Here is a 15394-nt window from a genome sequence, read left to right as displayed (position 1 = left end):
CTTGATCCCCAGCAGGAGGAGTATAGAAAGCAGCCAGTCAATGTTTCTCTCATTGATGTTTTCATCTCTCTGTCCTCCTTTCCTCTCTCTCTGAAATCAGTAAGAACATTTTTTTTTAAGTGAATTGAAACCATCAGGTATATTGGCAAGGAGATGGGGAAGGTTGAGAAGTATGTTTACATGTATTATCTAATTTGATCTTCAAAATAAGGATCAAGTATGTATTTATATTTCTTTTAGATAAGGAATCTGAACTCAGAGAAATCAGTAGATTTGCATGTGATTTGCAGGTGATAATATCACTACTAGTGAACATTTATTGAATGCTTACTCTGTGCCAGCCACTATTCTAAATGCTTTATCCTATGTAGCCTTTCAAGTATGTGCTCTTATTTACCTCATTTTATTATAGATGTTTGATAATTTCAGAGCTGGTTTAGGTTTAAGTACATGGTTTCTAATGATTTTAAATACTGGATATTTTAATATCTCCTTAGTATTAAAAATGTTTCATGCTTGTCACTACTCAAATGTAACTCAAAGAGTATTTCATTGTCACAAACTATTAAACTATTCCTTCTTAGTTCCCATGTAGAATTTTTCATCAATGACTGGGTTTTTTTTCTTCCTTGAGTAATGGCATTTCAGTTTGTGCCTTTTATTTTTATTTCCTATTACCAATATAATTCATACTCCATCTTATATTTATTACTTTGAAGTCATTTCAACAGATTCTTTCTCCATCTGTTCTTTAAACAAAAGATTGTAGTTCCTTTTAGTTTATAATCCAGTTTACACAGAAGTCACTACTAAAGAAACTAAGAATAAGACTAGTAGTAAATGACCTCAGTTTTGGATACATATTAAAATGACATATCTGAGAATGTAAAAAATGGCTTATCAGAAAGAGGTAAAGAGGTCAGCTTGTAATATAAAGCAGAAAACCTCGGGAGGATTAACCTGTGTTTCATTATGCCTAGAACACTTTTACTGCTTCCATTGGTGAGATTCTACATGATTTCCTTATAGCTCTCCAATAAGAAAAGGATGATAATGATAATTTTTTTCTTCTCTATGAAGGGAGCTAAGAATGCAAACACTCCCTTCCATTCTCCTTTTAGCTTTGAGAAGACCAGAAATTAGTGGATAATTCCTTACTGTTAGGGAAAATTGTTTATCAGAAGTACTATAGAAAGGACTTCCTTTGTGAAAGAAGTCAAAGGTTCTTACAAGCAAATCCAAGAGTGGCTCTGAGGCGAGGCTATTCTAAGTTTTAGAGAGTCAGTTAAATTAAAACCTGGGAGTATTAGAGACAAAATTAATTATTTGAAAAGAGCATCAAGTTCCTTTAGTAAAAACAAAAAGTTAGAAATGATAAGGGTGAAGTGATTGTGGTAAAAAAGACCTGATAATTCAGATTGCTTTATATTATTTAATAATATGTTTTACCAACTTGACACAGTTTAACAATTTAATCAAGATATTTATCTTTGATATAGGTGGAAAATTTATATTCATAAATTTGAATGGATTTGAAGCTGAAGAACCTTTGATTCTCAGGAGAGGTATAGCTAAGTAGTTATATATACCATATAGTTTTGGCTATGGTTACCACTTGTTTATCATGTTAAGAGCTTTTTACATGTATAAAATAAGTGAGTATTCTCATTTTACACTTACATAAATTGGGGTACAGAGTTCAGTACACATAGTCAGTGGTAGAATAGAGATTCTAACCTAGACAGTCAACTCTAACAGCCTGCATTTTCAACTGTACTGCCTGCCTATGAGTGATAAAGCCATATCCATATTATGGAAACAACTTTTTGAGGGATGAATACTTGGAAGTATTAAAATCAAGAAGTGATAGCTTTGTCACATCAGTAAAACACCATGTTTCATCTGTTATTCATATGAGGAACCCATAGAATTTTCTGGGTCTCCTTGGTTTAACATTCTAGTCTTAGTAGTTTCACTTCTAACTAATGTATCTCTACTTTCATACAAATAGTGGTCCCATTTTCTGCAAATTATTTACTTATTCCAGCCTTATAGGGCTTTATACATCATTCATAATATTTCAAATACATTTTACTAATTCCTGACTTTCACTTCAAAACCTAACTCAAAATCAATCTCTGTAAAATCATCCCTAATAATCCCACCCTTTAAAATATATAACAACTTTATTGTGATATAATTCTCATATTGTACAATTCACCCACTTAACGTGTACAATTCACAGGGTTTGGGTATGTTCACAGAGTCATGCAGTAATCACCACAATCAATTTTTATCATCCCTAAGATATACTCCTACCTATTAGCAGTCCCCCAATTTCTCCCCAACTTCCCCCTGCTCTAGTCTAAGCGGCTACTAATCTACGTTCTATTCTATAAGTGTGCCTGTTCTCGGTATTTCATATAAATGGAACATATAATATGTGTGATTTTTGTGTTTGGCTTCATTCACATAACATAATGTTTTTTAGGTTCATCCATGTTGTTGTATATATCAATACTTCATTTCTTTTTATTGCCAAACATTTCATTGTCCAGACAGACCACATTGAATTTATCCCTTCATCAGTTAATGGACCTTAGGTTGTTTACCTTTTTTGGCTGTGAACATTTGTGTACAAGTTTTTATGTGGCCACAATTTTCATTTCTCTTGGTTATATATTTAGAAGTGGAATTGTTGGGTCCCTATGTTTAATTTTTTGAGGAGCTGATAGACTCTTTTCCAAAGTGGCTACACCTTTTTCGCTGCCACCGGCAGTATATGAGGGTTCTGATTTCTGTACATTCTTGTCAGCATGTTATTGTCTATCTTTTTTTATTGTAGCCATCTTAGTGGGTGTATAGTAGTATCTCATTGCTGTTTTGAATTGCATTTCCCTAATGGCTAATGATGTTGCACATCTTTTCATATATCCCATTTGCATATCTTTGGCAAAAATGTCTGGATCCTTTGCCCATTTTTAAATTTGGTTATCTTTGTAGTACTGCGTTTTAAGAGTTCTTTACGTATTCTAGATACAAATTTGTTATCTAATAGATGATTTGTAAGGTTTCCTTCCTTTCTGTGAGTTTTTTTTTCACTTTCACAATCTCACTTGGCTTCCTTCTTAAGTTCCTTATTTGTACCTTACTTCAGATGTAAAAATAGGTCGTAAAAATGAGTTCTTGCTAACTGATTAATGTACAAAGCAGAAAATAGGTTGGACATGCTTGAAATCTAAAAATTAAGATGTAAAGGAATGATTGACCAAGCCATTTGTTTATTTAAAAGAACTTCATAGATTTTTTTTGGCTAAGTTTTACTGAAACAATGAAATTCTGAGTTTTAGTCAGTGGTACTTAATAAATTTTCAGTGAAATATTTGGTAAAATATTAGCTACTAACAATGTATCTTTTATTAAAAAATGGTTTTATGCTTTTGCTACTCAAATGTAATTTACTCAGTATTTGAGAGTAATCATAGAGTGATTAGACAAATTAACATCCAAAATTGTTTATGCCATTAGTTTTGCACAAGATAGTTACACATACTGTTATGAGATTAAGTGTAATACATTGTTTTAGGGTGATATTTTTGTGTATCTTTTTTGTTGTAAAAAGAATGACTGCTTTATGCCTACTTTGCAGAGAGAAAGGTTGGGTTTTTTAAAAAATAACAATGTTCTCAGATGTCTTATGTAGCAGAATTTTTGCTGATACATCTCCTAGGGCAAGAGAAATAAAAGAAAAAAAAATGGGACTACATCGAACTAAAAAACTTCTGCACAGCAAAAGACACCATCATGAAAATAAAAAGGGAACCCACTGTATGGAAGAACATATTTTCCAATGATACATCTGTTAAGGGACTAATTTCCAAAATATATAAAGAACTTATACAACTCAACAAAAAGAAGACAAATAATCCAATTAAAAATGGGCAAAGGACCTGAATAAACACTCCTCCAAAGAGGACATACAGTGGCCAATAGATACATTAAAAAATGCTCAATGTTGCCGAACCGGTTTGGCTCAGTGGATAGAGCGTCGGCTGCGGACTCAAGGGTCCCAGGTTCGATTCCGGTCAAGGGCATGTACCTTGGTTGCGGGCACATCCCTACTGGGGGCTGTGCAGGAGGCAGCTGATCGATCTCTCTCATCGATGTTTCTAACTCTCTATCCCTCTCCCTTCTTCTCTGTAAAAATTCAATAAAATATATTTTAAAAAAAATGCTCAATGTCACTGGTCATCAGAGAGATGCAAATTAAAGCTACAATGAGGTATTATCCCACACCTGCCAGAATGGCTGCCATCATTAAATCAATAAACAACGAGTGCTGGTGAGAATGTGGAGAAAAGGGAGCCCTAGTATATTGCTGGTGGGAATATAGACTGTTGCAGCCACTATGGAACACAGTATGGAGTTTCCTCAAAAAATTAAAAATGGAACTGCCATTTGACCCAGTGATTGATTCCACTTGTGAGAATATATGCTAAGAATCCCAAAACACCAGTTAGAAAGAATATATGCACCCCTATGTGCATAGCAGAGTTATTTACAGTAGCCAAGATCTGGAAACAGCCCAAGTGCCCATCAGTAAATGTGTGGATAAAAAATCTGTGGTACATTTAAATACACAGTGGAATACTATGTGGCTGTAAAAATAAAGGATCTCTTACCCTCTGCAATGGCATGGATGGATTTGGTGATTATGATGCTAAGCGAAGTAAACCAATCAGAGAAAGACAAATATCACATGATCTCACTTATATGTGGAATCTAATGAACAAAATAGATCCAGAGGCATGGGTGCATGAAACAGACTGACAGATCTCAGAGGGGAGGGAGGGGAGGGAAATGGAAAGAGATTAACCAAAGAACTTATATGCATATATGCGTGACCTATGGACACAGAAAATAGTGTGGTGAAGACCTGGGGTGGGGTGGGATTTGGGGGAGGGGGTCAAAGGGGGAAGTGGGGGATATCTATAACACTTGTTAACAAAAAATAAATTAAAAAACTGTTATATTATGTCAATAGTAGGCAATTAAGCATTAGGAACGTCTTATCTGAAAGTTGTCAGCATGAGCATCCTATATAATAAAGGGGTGATATGCAAATTGACCGTCACTCCAACACACAAGAGGGCCACCCCCTTGTGGACACAAGGTGGCCGCCACAAGATGGCCTGCAGGGGAGGGCAGTTGGGGGTAACCAGGCCAGCAGGGGGGGCAGTTAGGGGCAATCAGGCCTGCAGGGGAGCAGTTAGTTGTCGATCAGGCTGGCAGGGGAGTGGTTAGGGGGTGATCAGGCTGGCAGGCAGAAGTGGTTAGGGGCAATCAGGCAGGCAGGCAGGCGAGTGGTTGGGAGCCGGCAGTCCCAGATTGTGAGAGGGATCCCAGATTGGAGAGGGTGCAGGCTGCACTGAGGGACACCCCCCCCCCCTCCCCCGTGTACGAATTTTGTCACTGGGCTTCTAGTAAACTAATAAAAAAAAAGGGAGCTATACATTCACATTCACCAGTGCTGCGGTTTCCTAAATCCTGCTATTGGGATTATTCATTTCCCTGTACTACTATTAAATTTCTTTATATCTAGGACTATTTCTGACTCATTTATTTGTTCCTATATATCTTTCCTTAATTTGCTTCTACTATATATAAAAACACTAAGCAACTTTTGAAACTCCTATCTTTCTCCCACCACTACTGTCCCTCACCAAAAAACAAACACCACCATAATCCGGACTTTTTAGTTCTGCATTTGAAGACTGTTTTAAAATTAACTAGATTTATTTGGATTACTAAAGTTGGCCTAGCCCAGTGGTCGGCAAACTCATTAGTCAACAGAGCCAAATATCAACAGTACAACGATTGAAATTTCTTTTGAGAGCCAAATTTTTTAAACTTAAACTATATAGGTAGGTACATTGTTATTAACTTAATTAGGGTGCTCCTAAGGCTTAGGAAGAGCCACACTCAAGGGGCCAAAGAGCCGCATGTGGCTCACCAGCCGCAGTTTGCCAACCATGGGCCTAGCCTCTCTGGAGCCATTGAAAATCATTCTGTACAGGCCATAATACAAATTGTCTTTCTTGATGCCTTCAGAATATTTAGCACCATACATTTTAAAGTAGTCATAACATAACTTTATGTAAGCTTTTATTAATCATTTCACATATATTTGATCTTCCCAACAGTCCTGTGGAATATTCCCAGTAGTCTTCATGAAATGTAAATCAGATCATAGCTCTTTCCTTCTAAAAATCTTTCAGTGGCCTTTCATTGCATTTAGGATAAAATCCTTATCATTATCTTAAAGGCATTATATAGTCTGGCCTCAGACCTTTTCTCTAGACTTATCTAGCATTTCTCTCCTTGTCATAAACTCCAACCTCATTTAGTAAGTTGCTCTTACATACGAAACTAACAAAGTTGTTCTTGTCCTAACACATGCTATTCCTTCAGTGTAGATAACAGTTTTTTCTTACTCTCCCTGAAATAACTTCTATTCATATGCTAAAATGGTATTTCCTCAAAGAGACTTTCCTTTATTCTAAATAGGGACTCTTTTTTTATGCGTTCAAAGCATAGCTCCTTGTACTTTTCCTTCACAGTACTTACCGTGATATTTTACTACATATCTTCATTACATACTGTCTCTCTTCACCAGACCCTGAATTCCATGAACAGAGGGACCTTGGCTGTTTTGATAACCTATTCATATGAAATAGCATATTAGACCTCCAATGAATATTTTTGAAGATGAATTTCCATTTCTAAGATACACAATCTGAAGGTTTTAGTGCTGAGTAATTTAAGACCTCACAGCAAGTAATATCAGGAAAAGAATTTTGGTCTAGTATTCTACAGAATAATTAGAATTCATATCTATTCAAGTCTCATTTCAACAGGTAAGAAATTTAATCATGAATCAAGAATTTTAAGCAAAAATAATCATAAAAACAATTTGGGTGTGAAAACAATTCATCCACAATTTAGTGTTTATTACAACTCAAGAAAACCTTTTAAAAGAAAGATAGTGTTTATTTTCATGTAGTCTTAACTGATGTGAAAACATGATTCTAATAGAGGCATTAATGTGAACAAATGCTCAGGCTTTGTTCCTGATAGGCAAAGGTCTAGCATTTACCAAAGATTGCCCACTTTGAAAGTACTTGTTTTGTTCATATGTAAAATGGATATAAATTGCTAGACTATGCCTTTTAGATAAGTATTTTCATTCTTATATTCTTATAACTTGGTGATAACATGATATTTTTCTGCCACACTTTATAAAGAGAATCCTTATCGCCTTAGCCAGTTTAGCTCAGTGGATAGAGTGTTGGCCTGAGGACTGAAGGGTCCTGGGTTCGATTCTGGTCAGGGGCACATACCCAGGTTGCAGGCTCTATCCCTAATGTGGGGCATGCAGAAGGCAGCCGATCAGTGATTCTCTCTCATCATTGATGTTTCTATCTCTTCCTCTCCCTTCCTCTCTGAAATCAATAAAAATATATATTTAAAAAAAGAGAACCCTTACCATTTCATAAAGAGGGTAATAAAGGTGTATGATTTTATGAAGTATCTGTTACATCTTTAGGTCTTGGTTAAATGATTAGGATTTAAAATTAAGTTTAATACAATAGAGCATTGAACTTGAGAATATGAAAATTACAGTACAAACTGAAAGCTGGCCCTGCATACTCAGTAGTGTTGTATGACCTTGGTAAGTCATGTAGCCTCTCTAAGTTTTGGTTTCCCCATCAGTTAAAGTGGAAAAAAGTAACTTTTATGACAAACTAATTAATGTTAAAACACTTTGTACAAAAAACTTTATATAAATACTAGTGACCGGTGCACGGATTCGTGCACATTGAAAGGAAATTAATTAGAGGGTAGCTGGTGAGGCAGGACTAGATGAGACGGGCTGGACACACCATGGAGCCAACCTCCCGCGGTCCCTCCCTGGCTGGCCGCACCTGGGGCAGCGCCGCAGCTTGAAGGGCATCTGTGGAGTGAGCAGGGTCCGTCCAGCAGGTGGGGTCCCTCAGCCTGGCCGGTGGGGATCGGGCCGAAACCAGCTCTCCAACATCCCCTAAGGGGATCCAGAGTGCAAGAGGACACTCTGCAAAGTTGCTGTTGTACAGGGTGTGGAATGCAAATGCAAGTGTGCCGTAAACCAGCTTCAGGGCCGACAGTGCCCCAGGAACAAACCATGGCTGAAAGTGGAATCGCGTGACCCTGCAAGGAATCGGGCTCCCTCCTCTCTGGTTCCAGGGTTTGTCACTTGAGAACCACTGCTGCCAAGTCATTGCAGCTCGGCAGCTCCTGCATTAAGCGTCTGCCCCCTGGTGGTCAGTGTGCATCATACCTACCAGACAGTTGGACAATTGCTTAGCCTTTTATATATATAGATAAAGCATTTATATTCTGTTTTGTGATATTAGAATTTTAATTTAAATAGAGCAGTGACAATTCTGTTTGTTTTTAAAATGTCTATGGCCTTTCTGGTGGCCATTCTCCTTTAGAGAAGGCCCCATTGGCAACAGCCCTTGGTACCCAGCTGAAATGGCATGATCCTAAAGTCCCACCTCCATAAGGACTGGCAGTGGCATATTTCCTCATGGTTTAACCATCCTGCGTGGAATAAGGCCCAGCAAGCCAAAATGCAGTGCATCACTGTGCCCTGACCCCTAACCCTAACCCATCCAGTCCATAGTGAGATGCCCCAGGGTGAGGTACCACACCAACTGCTAGCAGCAGGGCTTAAGGGTGGATGGCATCCATAGAAAGGTGCCACAAACCATTGGGATGTCAGTGGATCTGAGGAGGCAGAACAGGGCCACCAAGTCTCTTCAGGCCGATATGAATGGCTGAAGGAATAAACCTTCAAGCTCACACTCTTCTCAAGGAAGCCCTCGGCCCCCAAGAAGGGAGACAGTTCAGCTGAAGAACTTAAGTTGGCCACCCAATTGACAGGGCCATCACAGAGGCAGAGAACTTTAAGGCATTTGCCAGTCTTCCCATGGCCTGTGCCACTGCCCTGCTCTTTGCGTCTGGGCAAAAAGAGCCAAGAAATCTCTGCAGTTTAGGATGTTTAAAAGAAGAAATAAAGTGCTATTGGCAACTTGTTATAAAATAAAAGAAAAGAAAATGTGGCAGCAGAATGGAGAACGAATTAAAAGTATGCTAACTTAAAACAGAGGGACAAGTTAGGCAGCTGTTACAGTAATCTATGCCACTAAAAATGATGGGTAAGAGGAGATACAAAACTGAGATACTTTTCTGAAAATGAAGAGGAGAGAGATTTGATTACTAGATGTTACGGGATTATGGAGGAATATAAGATAATTCTGGTTTCTGGCTTGGGAAGTTAAATACTGATGACATCACATAGTAAAGAAATATCAGAGAATAATACATTTGGTGTTATGGAGATGATTGGCAACTCAAGGTTTAAATGTTTGAAAAATCGAAGTTGACATGGACTAGTAGGAATTGGAAATATGGTTCAAGAACTTGGGGACTGGCCCGGGAATACAGATTTTGGAATAATTGGTATGAGAGTGTGTAAACAGTAAGAGAAGAAAGTAGAGAACAGCTCTGTGGAATACTAACATTTAAGCAGAGCAAAAGAATGTTTTTGTTTTTTAAAGAAAGGAGTATTCCTTCCCTCAAGAAAAGTGGAATCACTTTCTAAAAAATATTGATAAGGTACATAAAATTATGGATCCTTTGGATTTGTTAGGGTGAGTGCTGGTGACTTTGTGGAACCTTTTTGAGGGCCCATTGGAGTAGGAAGACCTACGGTGCCCAGTTGCAGAGTAAAATGAGGGTTCTTCCAGTCAAGATGGCAGCATAGGTAAACTCTGCACTCACATCCTCCAAGATCACATCAAAATTACAACTAACCCAGAGAAAAACCATCATTCAGAACCATCTGAAATCTGGCTGAATGGAAGTACCACAGCTAGAGAATTAAAGAAGAAACCACATTGAGAGTGGTAGGAGGGGCAGAGGCTGTTTGCAGAATCATGGAACCAGCTGGTCAGATACCCACATGTGGTGTTTTATTAATTGGGAAGGCTATCTTGCCTGTGGAAAGTCTGTGTGAAGAGTAAGGAGTTCCAGTCCCACACCAGACCCCTCAGCCCAGGGTTCCAGTGCTGGGAAGAGAAGTCCCTGTACCTTTGGGCTCTAAAAACCAGTGGGAATTGTGGTTGAGTGACTTGGAGAATACTGGAGTCCCAGGTGTTTCTCTTAAAGGGCCAGTGCACAGATTTACTCAGATTCACTTCCTCTGAGCTCCAGCACTGGGGCAACAGCTAGAAAGGATCCATACAAGTAGGAACTAAATTGTTTGGCATCAAGACAAGAACTGGGAGGCAGCTTTCTCCCAGACAAAAGTGCTGGCAGAGACCATTGTCCCTATGCTGAGACCTCCCCTGCCACAGAGACGACTGGCAGGCGCCATATCTGACCTTCCATCACACTGTTCCCCTGTTGCTGGTGACTCCCTGAGATCCCACCCCACCCAATTTGCTGCCCCACCCAAGCTGTCTGCAGTGGTCTTCCCATATGAATATCTTGCCCTGGCTCAGGCTTCAGACTTTTAAAAAATCTCTCAAACAAGCAGCAGCTGGCCTCAGAATGCCTCATACCTCTCAGTAAGAGGCTTCAGGCCCAGCACTGGCAGCAGCCTGCCTTGGTGCACAGCTTGGCCTCTTCTGGGCACTCCAAGTCCAACCTAAGTAACAGTCAGCTGCAGATCGCTCTGTAGCTCATGCTGGGTGGCCCCAGGCAGGGCAAGGAAGTAGCTGACTTTGCATCTCCCAGGAGGCCCCAGAGCCAGTGTACCCAGTGGTCAGCTTCAGACCACATCAGATCACAACCCTACTACATCCATGAGTAACACACTCAAGGGTCAGACTCAGACAGCTCCAAAACCCCACTGAAGCAAGTCCTTCTCCATAGGGGTGGCTCCTGCGTAGCAGCTCTTCTGTGTAGTTGCAGCTGGTCCTCACAGCCAGTTGGCCTGGGGGCCAGTCCCTCCTAGTGATGCCAACAGTAAGCAGAGTCAACTACAACAGGACAGTACACACACAGGTGATTGGGGAGGCTGAGTCACTGGGCTCTACAGGACACCTAATACACAAGGCCACTCTGCCAATTCGAGGTAACATATCATCAGCTCTACTTAATACATAGAAACAAACGCAGGGTGACAGCCAAAATGCAGAGACAAAAAAATGTCACAAATGAAAGAACAGAAGAAATCTCCAGAAGAACTAAATGAAATGAAAGCAAGCAAACTACCATATACAGAGTTCAAAACAATGGTTATAAGAATATTCAAGGAACTTAGAATATCAATGACATAAAAAAGGAACACTCACAAATGAAGCCTACACTAAGTGAAGTGAAGAATAATTTATAGGGAATCAAGAGTAGAGTAGACGATAATGATAGTCAAATCAGCAATTTGGAACATGAGGAAGTAAAAAATACCCAATCAGAAGAGCAAAAAGAAAAAATAATACAAAAAATATGAAGATAGTATAAGGAGCCTATGGGATAACTTCAAGCATACCAACATTCACATTATAGGGGTGCTGGAAAAAGAAGAAAGGGAGCAAAAAATTGAAAACCTATTTGAAAAAAATGACAGAACACTTCCCCAACCACGTGAAAGAAATAGACATACAGGTCCAGAAAGTGGTTAGCTTCCCTGAGTGGTCAAACAAGATGAACCCAAAGAGGCCTACACCAAGACACATCATAATTAAAATGCCAAAGGTTAAAGCCAGAGCTAATCTTGAAAGCAGCAAGAGAAAAGCAGTTAGTTGCCTGCAAGGGAGGACCCATAAGATTGTCAGCTGATTTCTCAACAGAAACTTTTTAGGCCACAAGGGATTGGCAAGAAATATTCAAAGTGATTAAAAGCAGGGACCTACACTAAGGTTACTCTACCGAGCAAAGCTATCATTTAGAATTGAAGGACATGTAAAGAGCTTCCCAGACAAGAAAAAGCTAAAAGGATTCACCAAACCAATATTGCATAAAATGTTGTAGGGTCTTCTTTAAGAAGAAGGAGGAGGAGGAGGAGGAAAAAGGTAAAAATATGAATAATAAAATGGCAGTAAACACATATCAACAATTGAATCTAAAAATTAAAATAAATGAACAAGGAATCTAATGAACAAAATAAACTGATGAATAAAATAGAACCAGAGGCAAGGAACATGGAACAGACTGAAGAATCACAGAGGGAAGAGAGTGGGGACAGGAAGAGATTAACCAAAGAACTTATATGCATATACTAGTATGCATAACCCATGGACACAAACAATAAGGTGGTGAAGGCCTGGGTTGGGCAGAATCCAGGTCAGTGGGGGAGGAAGAGGGAGGCAATGAGGGGATTAAAGGGGAGGCATCTATAATCTCAAAAAATATTTTTAAAGAAATAAAATAAAAAGTGAGGGTTGGAGAAGGATAAGCTTGACTGCAAGGATAAGTCAGAAAATGGGAGTAGATAAAGAAATAAGTATGGGAGATGGGAAGAGGTTTGGGAAGAAAGGAGGAAATAAATGGTCCTTTTATATGCTGGTAAGAAACAAAAAAAGAAAAGATTCTGGGAGGTAGAGCTCTAATTTTTTCTCAAATACATAGCCAGATCTTTCCCCACTAGTTAGTGATGCTTTTGGCATACGTCATAGTTTCACATATATGATTCTGATTTTTGTTTCTTTGTGCTGTTTTCATTGGTCTTTTTTGCTTTTCCCAGTGCCAATATCACGTTTTCTTTCTTTTTTTTTTTTTTCACATTTTCTTAATCACAGGCCTGGCACTTGCTTTGTAACCTTGGGTGTTAATTTCTGTGTGCCTATGAAATTTTAATAACGCCTACCTCCTTCGATAGAGTAAATGAGCCAATATATTACAGCAGTGGTCGGCAAACTCATTAGTCAACAGAGCCAAATATCAACAGTACAACGATTGAAATTTCTTTTGAGAGCCAAATTTTTTAAACTTAAACTATATAGGTAGGTACATTGTTATTAACTTAATTAGGGTACTCCTAAGCTGGCTTTTGCTAAAAACATCCTCAATCTGATTGAGGTACATTCGCGGAGGTCGACCCCTTCTAACTCTCCCATCCACACTCGTCTTGTATACTTGTTTCGTCTATCTCCTTTCCAAAAACTGACTTCTGTGCATGGGCCACGAAGTTTCAATCGCACTGTACGTGCGCACCCGCACGTGGTATTTTGTGTAAGAGCCACACTCAAGGGGCCAAAGAGCCGCATGTGGCTCGAGAACCGCGGTTTGCCGACCACTGTATTAAAGTATGTGCCTGGCACAAGAGTAAGATCAAATGTTAGGTATTTTATTATTAAGTAATTTCTATAATTAAGAAAGAGTTTCGATATGTAATAATCTTGAGATTTTCCCAAATTGAGAGGAAATAGAAGCTTATGGAAAGATTCTACAAAAAAAGTGACATTTAGGCTCTCAATAAGGTGATAGTAGACTAGGTGTTGAGAGCAATAGAATATTCTAGGCAGAAGGAGCCATGAGGCAGAAAATGTGTGTCCAGAAACAGAAAGAAGGCTCTTGTAGCTAGATCTCAGCACAAAGATAAATGGTACTAGCTGAGACTAGAAAGGTAAGGAGGGCCCTAACTGGTTTGGCTCAGTGGATAGAGCGTCGGCCTGCGGACTGAATGGTCCCAGGTTCGATTCCGGCCAAGGGCATGTACCTTGGTTGCGGGCACATCCCCAGTAAGGAGTGTGCAGGCAGCAGCTGATCGATGTTTCTCTCTCATCCATGTTTCTAACTCTCTATCCCTCTCCCTTCCTCTCTGTAAAAAAATCAATAAAATATATTTTTTTAAAAAAGAAAGGTACGGAGGAGCAGATCAAATAAAAAATACATATATTTTTAAAAAGTAGTAGTACTTACTTTGTAGAAAGTTATCAGAATTAAATGAGGTAATGAAAGTAAATTCTTTGGCTCAGTGCTGGCACACAGCTTAAGTGCTTAATGGTTATTCATAGAAATATGATTATTAACATATTAACTTTAATAAACTAGTTTATCCAACTGAAATTAACTCTCATAGCCAGTTTCTCTCTCCAACACCTTAATTTATAATACCTCCTTTATCATATACTCAATTTTTATGTGTCCTTTGACCCTGCTAATGGACTCGGTTTTGTCTTCTTGGTTTATATGTTGACTAGAGGCCCGGTGCACAAAAATTTGTGCACTCGGGGGGGAAGGGGGGGGTCCCTCAGCCTGGCCTGTGCCCTCTCGCAGTCTGGGACCCCTCGGGAGATAACGACCTCCTGGCTTAGGCCTGCTCCTGGGTGGCAGAGGGCAGGCCCAATCCCTAGGTGCAGCCCCTGGTCGGGCTCAGCAGGGCTGATTGGGGAGTTGGGGCGCCGCCCCCTGTCATGCACAGAGCAGGGCGGATTGGGAGGTTGCGATGCCACCCTCAGTCACGCTCAGGGTAGGGCTGATTGGGGGGTTGGGGCACCGCCCCCTATCACACTCAAGGCAGGGTCGATGGGGAGGTTGCGGCGCCACCCCCTGTGACGCACAGAGCAGGGCCAATCAGGGGGTTGGGGCTCCGTACCCTGCAGGGCCCATCAGGGGGGTTGGGGCACCGCCCCCTGTCACACACAGAGCAGGGTGGATCAGGGTGTTGGGGCGCCGCCCTCTATCACCCACACAGCAGGGCGGATCAGGCGGTTGGGGCGCCGCCACTGTCACACTCAGGGCAGGGCCGATGGGGAGGTTATGGCTCTACCCCGTCACACACAAAGCAGGGCCCGTAGGGGGGGAGAGTTGGGGCGCCGCCCCCTGTCACACACAGAGCCGCAGGGCAATTGGGGTTTGGGCGCTGCCCCCTGTCACGCTGATCCGGTGCCAGGAGGCCTCGCAGCTCCGCTGATCCCGGTGCTGGGAGGCATATTACCCTTTTACTATATAGGATAGAGGCCTGGGGGCCGGCTGGTTTGCCCTGAAGGGTGTCCTGGATCAGGATGGGGGTCCCCACTGGGGTGCCTGGCCAGTCTGGGTGAGGAGCTGAGGGCTGCTTTCAGGGTGGCAATTGACTGAAGCTCCCAACCACTCCTTTTTTTCTTTTTCTTTTTTTTTTTTTTTTTTTATTCTGGGCCAGCTTTAGCTCTGGCTCTAGCTCTGAGGCTTCCCCTGCTATAATCGAAACAATGTATAACTCTACCTCTGAGATCCCGGCTGGCTGAAAGCTTTTTTCTGGGGTTTTGTTTAGCTTCTATATTTGCAACATAGTTTCTTAGAGTTGTAGCTCAGAGGCCGGCAAGTCAGGCAGGGAACGTTGGAGTCTGCAGTCCCTGGAGCAAGC

At 40.5% G+C, this 15394-nt stretch overlaps 1 protein-coding gene across 3 annotated transcripts in view; it reads left to right on the top strand.

The window, feature by feature from the left end:
• Positions 1-804: 804 nt before the first annotated feature.
• The window catches only part of USP15 (ubiquitin specific peptidase 15), a 108995-nt gene continuing 94405 nt past the window's right edge, over positions 805-15394 (top strand). The window contains exon 1 of one of the 3 annotated variants that reach the window (XR_002832107.1): positions 805-1565. The gene's annotated coding sequence lies outside the window, so the exon portion shown is untranslated. The remainder of the gene's footprint in view (positions 1566-15394) is intronic. The other 2 variants (XM_023764229.1, XM_023764230.1) reach the window with 2 other exon arrangements.

The sequence above is a fragment of the Myotis lucifugus genome, unplaced genomic scaffold (genome assembly GCF_000147115.1).
Source record: "Myotis lucifugus unplaced genomic scaffold, Myoluc2.0 scaffold_323, whole genome shotgun sequence".
Lineage (NCBI taxonomy): Eukaryota > Metazoa > Chordata > Mammalia > Chiroptera > Vespertilionidae > Myotis > Myotis lucifugus.
This window is presented reverse-complemented; position numbering and strand designations above follow the sequence as displayed.